Source organism: Nomascus leucogenys, chromosome 9, assembly GCF_006542625.1.
Source record: "Nomascus leucogenys isolate Asia chromosome 9, Asia_NLE_v1, whole genome shotgun sequence".
NCBI classification, from domain to species: Eukaryota; Metazoa; Chordata; class Mammalia; order Primates; family Hylobatidae; genus Nomascus; species Nomascus leucogenys.
In genome coordinates this window covers 114,207,942-114,215,506 of record NC_044389.1, presented here as the reverse complement: position 1 = coordinate 114,215,506, position 7,565 = coordinate 114,207,942, and positions in this window count along the sequence as shown.

The following is a 7,565-nucleotide window of genomic DNA, read 5'->3' as shown; positions in this document are numbered from 1 at the left end:
TGAGACCACCTGAACTCCAGATGCAGCCTCCCGAGACCCTGGCCAGAGGGCTGAGCTTCATGTGCAAGGAATTCTGACCTACAGAAGCTGAGGTGATAGCTGGACGTTGCTCTCCACTCTAAGCTTGTGCTAAATTGTGTAGCAGTAGCGTTTCCCACACTTGCTATTTCCTTTCCCCCGCTCCTTCCTCCAGCCTGTGGCCAGGTGCCTGCTCTCTGCACCCCATATACCATGGTAGTCCAGGCCTTGGTCCTCCCCCGCCCCAGGATCACCACAGTGACCTGCTATTTTTAACCATATGTTTAAAATGGGGTGGGAAGACAGAAGCATGTCAAGTTCATGAAGCTTGAGTTCCAGAGACACCCTGACTTCACAAGTGAGTGACTGTGGATCTTTCTCACCCCATCATCTTCTTTCTTGGTTCATTTTCACCACGTGCTTCTTATCCACCACGTTGCTATTCCTTGACATGTGCTCTGAGGACCACCCGTTGCACATGGCTTGGGGAGCTGGGGCCCTGCCTCCAACGTGCAGAATCTGAATGATCAGCACAAGGCCGGGCATTTGCCTGTTCTCCTGGGAGCTTTTGGATATATTAAAATGTCGTAATTCCTCTGGTGTCTAAACAGAAGTGTGGGAAATAGAAAGATGAATGGGTTATGGTCCCCATCTTCCAGGAGTTTACAAATTCAACCTAATAAAGAGGAAAACATGCCGTCAATGACAACATAAGGGAGTGTCTGAGTCCATTTTGCAATGCGATAGCAGAACACCACGGGCTGGGTAATTAAGAGTTGATGTTTATTTGGCTCATGGTTCCAGAGGCTGAGAAGTCCAAGATCAAGGGTCCTTCTTGCCGTGTCATGACATGGTGGAAGGCGTCAGTCACATGGCAAGAGAGAGCACGGGCTCAAAGTTGCATCAGCATTAATCCCTTCATGAGGGTGGAGCCCTCGTGACCCAAACACCCCCCGTATGGCCCCACCTCCCAGTGCTGTTGCCTTGGGAATGAAGTCTCCAACATGTATTTTTTGGGGGACACATTCAACCCATAGCAGGGAGAATGTGGTAAGTTCTATAAACAAGCTCTAAGGCCTAAAAATGTAGATGCCCCCATTTGTAAACCTGGCTGTGAGTTGAGGGTGATACGAATCTTTTTATTTATATTTTTGAGACAGAGTCTCCCTCTGTTGCCCAGGCTAGAGTGCAGTGGCATGCTCTCTGCTCACTGTAATCTCCGCCTCCCAGGTTCAGATGATTCTCCTGCCTCAGCCTCCCGAATAGCTGTGATTACAGGCGCCCACCACCACGCCTGGCTAATTTTTGTATTTTTAGTAGAGGCAGGTTTCACCATGTTGGCCAGGCTGGTCTCGAACTCCTGACCTCGTGATCTGCCTGCCTTGGCCTCCCACAGTGCTGGGATTACAGGCATGGGTCACCATGCCCAGCCCAGATTCATTTTTTAAAATATGATTTTAGTAACATTTTAGTAACATTAGTTACATCTGTTGTTGTTGTTTTTTTTTCCTGTGGGGTAGGGCACAGTCCCCAGAAATCTGTGGATTAGGGCCAAGGATAGATGAAGCAACCGGAAACCAGGATGTCAAATGTTGTTGCAGCAGATGATCAATTTGGGGTCCATAAAAACTGGAATGTGCTGAAGTTAGCAGAGGTCTGGCTCAATGGACATGTCAGACGTCAGAGGCCACGTTGACGTTAAAGGTCACGGGCCACAAAACGCAGGGTCCAAGTGTAAGCCCAGAGTGACACCAGGTTTCCTGACCCCTCTGAGGATAATGCTGTTGGCCCCGCTAACTAATGAGGGTGTTTGTGATGAAAAGGCGACAGTGGCCAGGACTATACTGACTGTGGGGTGCCGGGGCTGCGGGGAGAGAGGGACCTCACCAGCCGTGTGTTTGTCAAGGGTGTGGACAGCTCAGGACAGCTCAGGACAGCACAGCTCTGAGAGGGGTGGACAGGATAAACACCCACCGCGGGGCCAGGCCTCACCGGGAGCCCTGGGAGGCTTACGGAACACTGACACACACTCGGTGTAGACGCACAGGCTACGACGAATGACCCCAGGCAGGGCCTCCAGCTGGGGCTGCCTTGCACACTGAGGCCCGAGAGGGCTGCCTGGGAGCCATGCAGGCTCAGGCTGGGAATGGACGGGGGACCTGCCAGGTCTTCACGGCTCAGCACCCGCCTGCCCGTGGTCCACACAGCTTGGGAGAACGAGTCCTTCCAGCCGTGTGTCTGTGTCTGTCCTGCCAGGAGTGCCCGTGGGGCAAGGCCGGGCTGAGGGCCCCACTTGGCTGTCGGCATCTCCCACGGTGGTGCTCAGTGGAACGTCCCAAGGACAGAAGGCGGTGATGCTGAGTCACTTCTGAGGCACAATCAGAAACCAAGGTCCTGCCTAGACTCTGAGGCCCCCAAGGTCTGGGCCGGTTTCTCTGCCCTCATTGCCCCACCTCTGTGCGGCTCCTGGGTCATCTCAAAGACACGGCGCCTGCTCCTCCCCATTTCTCGGTTATACAATTCGAAGGCGATCCGTATTTTCAAGCAGCTTACAGCCTTGTCGGAGACACCAAGAATGCAGCAGACGCGATGGAAGAATTAGCAACTGACAGATATTTGTATATAAGCAGAAACAAACTAAAGAAGAAAGGAAACATGCTATTTAGAGTCATTTCTGCACTAACCAGTTGCTGATTAAATAATCGATGAAACGGTTGTTTATTCACCAAGTCGTTCAAACATTTGTTAACTGGCACCTACTAGATACCAAGACCCGGCGCTGTGAAGAAAACATGGCGATGTCACACGCTGGGAGGTGACTGCCTTCTGGGAGAGAGTTATGTCTGCTGCTTAACATGAGCAATAAGGCCGGGCGCGGTGGCTCACGCTTGTAATCCCAGCACTTTGGGAGGCCAAGGCGGGCGGATCACGAGGTCAGGAGATCGAGACCACAGTGAAACCCCGTCTCTACTAAAAATACAAAAAAGTAGCCAGGCGTGGTGGCGGGCGCCTGTAGTCCCAGCTACTCGGAGAGGCTGAGGCAGGAGAATGGCGTGAACCCGGGGGGCGGAGCTTGCAGTGAGCCGAGATCGCGCCACTGCACTCCAGCCTGGGCGACAGAGCGAGACTCCGTCTCAAAACAACAACAACGACAACAAAAAAACATGAGCAATAAACAGGTGACATTTTGGTTTAGAATCATCAACTGATTTATGTCAAACAAGCAAAGGAAGCAACCATAGAAACAGAGCTCAGGCCCCTTCCCGGCAGTGGCTTTGCTGTTTAGGAGAGAGAGGCCTCGTGGTGGACTCACTCATGATTTTAATTTATCCCTGTTTGGAGCATAACGTTGTTTGAAGAAGCAGAAAGGGACTTAGGTGTTGATGAATTGAATACACAGTGGGTTCTTGTATGTGTGGGTTTTGTGTGTGTGTGTGTGTGTGTGATTTTATTTTGTTTCTATCTAAAAATCTCTCTAAAAAGACAGTAGAGGCGAGGAAGATAGAGAAAGAGAAAAAGAAGAAGGAGGAGGCTGGATGTGGTGGCTCACATCTGTGATTCCAGCACATCGGGAGGCCAAGGCAGGAGAATTCATTGAGGCCAGGAGTTCAAGACCAGCCTGGGTAACATAGTGAGACCCCATCTCTATAAAAAATTAAAAAAAATAGCCGGGCATGGTGGCACACACCTGTAGTCCCAACTGCTTAGGAGGCTGAGGTGGGAGGATCACTTGAGCCCAGGAGTTTGAGGCTGCATTGAGCCATGATCACACCACTGCACTCCAGCCTGGGCGACAGAGCCAGACCCTATCTCGATAAACAGGAGGAAAGAAGAATGTGGCACAAGCCTTTGAGGACAAAAGGAACAGAAGAGGAGGCATGGACGAGGAGCCGTGGGAGCTGGGTCAGTGGTGTCCGCACATCCTACCGAGGAAGCCGAAAGCTGGTGGAGCTGCAGGCAAGCACATTTGCAGCTCAAACCCAAGAGGCACAGAATGGGAGCGTCAGCACCCATGGGTGTTGGGCAAAGGCAGACCTGAAATAAAAGGCTCGCTGGAGTTGGGGCAAGAAGCCTGCTCCTCCACCTCTCACAGAAGGTGAGTGACCCCCACTGTGGCTGACGCCTGGAGAAGGTGTGTTCTCTGGACCACACAGAGAGAGGTCTCTCCCGGGATGGTTTGAGTCTGAGGCCACCCCCTCTTCCCCACTTGGCTCTCAGAACACTGGCAGCCAAAGGATTATCGTCTCCAAGACAAGGCGTTCAAACCCTCTCCTTTAAAGGCTCTCATTCATCCACTCGGAAAGCCACGAAGACCCTAACGGGAAGGGCTCTCCGATGAGGCCTCCCCCAAGATCACGGAACAATGTGGCCACACACAGAGCTGCAGTCAGCCTGGTAGTGCCTGATTTGCTGGGTGGACAGCCCCAAATCTTCAGACTCCTGGGGAAAGCATCCACGGTCAAGTTCACACACAAACAGGACAAACGGAAAGCTATTTGGAGGAAATGGGCGCAGCACAGGGAGAACACCTCGAGGAATAAAAATGCTAGAATTTACATCCTTAGAGAAGTAGACATTGACCCCGTGAAACAAGAACAGAACACCTTAAAAAGGAATGTATTAAAGGAAACAAAAGCTTGTGCAAAAAAATTAAACTATGAGAGCAAAAATGTCAACCTCAAAAGAAAGGTTGGAAGATAAAATCTTTAAAAACTCTCAGAAGGTGAAACCAAAAGACAAAGAGATGAAAATAAAAGAATAAAGATACATTTTTGGTTCAGTGAGGAGCTAAAACATTTAAAAGAAACGAGTTCCAGCCTGAGCAAAGAATGAACAAGACCCACAAGGCATGTCACGAAATCTCAGAACTCTAGGGAGGAGGAGGCTCAACCCTTGCTGCGGAGAGAATCGGAAGCCAGCCTGACACGGGGCCAGGCGGAGGCAACCCCAGACTTCAGGCGGCAACAGAGGGAGGAATGCCGGGAATTCCGTGGGCACACCATCTTCATTAAGCTTCCTCACTCAGCCACCATCTCGGCTCACTGCAACCTCCGCCTCCTGGGCTCAAGCAATTCTCCTGCCTCAGCCTCCCGAGTAGCTGGCATTACAGGCGTGTGCCACCATGCCGCACTAATTTTTTGTGTTTTTAGTAGAAACAGGGTTTCACCACGTTGGCCAGGCTGGTCTCGAACTCCTGACCTCAGGCGATCCGCCTGCCTCGGCCTCCCAAAGTGCTGGGATTACAGAAATGAGCCACCACGCCTGGCCCTGTTTTCTATTTTCTCGAGCAGTGTTTTTGATGGACTGTGTTATCCCCTCATATGTGTAGTTCTGGCTCAGGAAATAGTCAAGCAGAGGCTTCTAGAAATGGATAAAAGATTGGATTCAATTCCCACTAAGATTCCTTCTGTCTCCAAGACCCTATAATCCTTATGGCATGAAAACCTCATTAACATGAAACCTGGTAATTTGTAATTTATACTAATCATACTGAGCTCAAGTTGGAGTGCGGCGTTGAGCTAATAAAAAGGCTTTCCCAGCAAGTAATGCTGCTTAAGAGCAAACTGAGATCAAACTTTATAAATGCACCGTACAAGCAGTTTGTGTGATAATGAAAATAGTTCTCGGAGATAGTTTCCGAAGAATGTTTTTCTACTTAGCAACCCTTTATTGGCATATTTTTTGGTTACTGAATATGCTTGACTTTTCCCTCATTCCACGGCCTTCCCTCCAATTAGCCTAAATTGATAGGATTTTACCCGACGTAAGTATCTTGACTATCGCCACAGAAAGAAGATGTGAATGAGGGTCCTCTAAGGAACAAAGACGGGTCACTGTGGACGAAGACTGACTTCCACTTGGCTGTTGTCGATAGGATTTTCCTGAAAGCTCAGCCTCTGACAATTTCACGTGCTTTGTTGATGATATCTCAAAGAGCTAACATTCCTTGAGCCACAAAGAAGAACTTGGCTGGAATGAAGTGATGGCAACATCAGGAGGAAATGCCATCTTCTTCAGAGTCTGGTAGCTGTGGGCGTGAGCACCTTCGCGTATGACGGCTTCCTGCGTGACAGCGAGCACACATCCTGGGGAAAGGGCTAGAAAGAGAATAGGTAGTTCTATCTAGCTGCAAATGCAATATAAATCACAGAATGCTGTATCTGGGGAGAAAGCTGTTATGATCTTACGCTTTATTCATTGTGCGTTCCCCAGAACAATGGCTATTCTCCAAGCCCTGTGACCCTCGGCGTCCGTAGAACACATCTTCCGTGTGTGCTTGGGCCTTGGTACCGTATTTTAAGAGAGACTTGGGCAAACAAGTGCATGAGACAGGGTAAAACACCAGGAACTCTGTCTTATGAGGAATAGCGGAAGGAAATGGGAGTAATTTCTGGATTGGATAGGATTTCAGGCAAACACGAAAGATCTTTTCAAATATGTGGGAGGAAAGTAAGGGGAAAAAATGGTTCCCTTTACGAGGTAGGCAGTGACAACCTGTATTGTGTCCCCCTCCATTCACCTTCCTGGTTTGTTCTCCCATCTCCCAACTCCACTCCAGGTGACGGTTCAGACTTTGAATTCGGCTGCTGCGGGTGTCTTCCAGAAAGCTTGATGACAAGGGCTCTTCCTGACTTTTATAAAAGCTTGGAAGAATGTAGTGGTAGGGTAGATAAAGGAGTGATGCTTGTAAGAATTAGGAGAAAAGGCTGGGCACGGTGGCTCACACCTGTAGTCCCAGCACTTTGGGAGGCAGAGCTGGGTAGATTACTTGAGGCCAGGAGTTTGAGACCAGCCTAGCCAACATGGCAAAATCCTGTATCTACTAAAAATACAGAAATTAGCCAGGCATGGTGGCACACGCCTGTAGTCCCAGTTACTCAGGAGACTGAGACACAAGAATTGCTTGAACCAGGAGGTGGGGGCTGCAGTGAGCCGAGACTGCATCACTGCACTCCAGCCTGAACGGCACAGAGAGACTCTGTCTCAAAAAAAAAAAAAGAAAAGAAAATTAGGAGAAAAAGAACTGTTCTGGGAAGAAGGGAACGGAACTATCTCAAGATCAGAGGAAGGCTGATTTGCATTTTATGGAGATGTCCGAAAGAGAGGACCTCAGATGCAGCTGACGGGAGTTCGTGACCTGCACGCCCACATGGAAGGTAAGGGATCGTGAGCATTTTGGCAGTCATGAGCCCAGATGGAAGGCAAGGGACCGTGAGCATTTCAGTAGTCATGAGCCCGGACTGGCGTCTGCAGGAGGTCCCTGCGTGCTTGGCTCTGCGCCAACTCCGGTGACCTCTTCGTTGTCCCAGGGCTGTCGGACAGTGACTGGGAACTAATAACGACTGAGATGAAGTGCCGCCACAATGCTGATGGAAGGAGGCTTAGACGCGAATGTAAATTGACTTAAATAAAGAAATTACTTTCTTGCATGCCTATATTTATGGATTAGATGACTATACATTTATACGGCTCAAGGACAGATCAAGGACCAATGAGTAGAAGGTTCTGGAAGGAAGATTTAGTTAATGCAAAAAGAAATTTCTAAG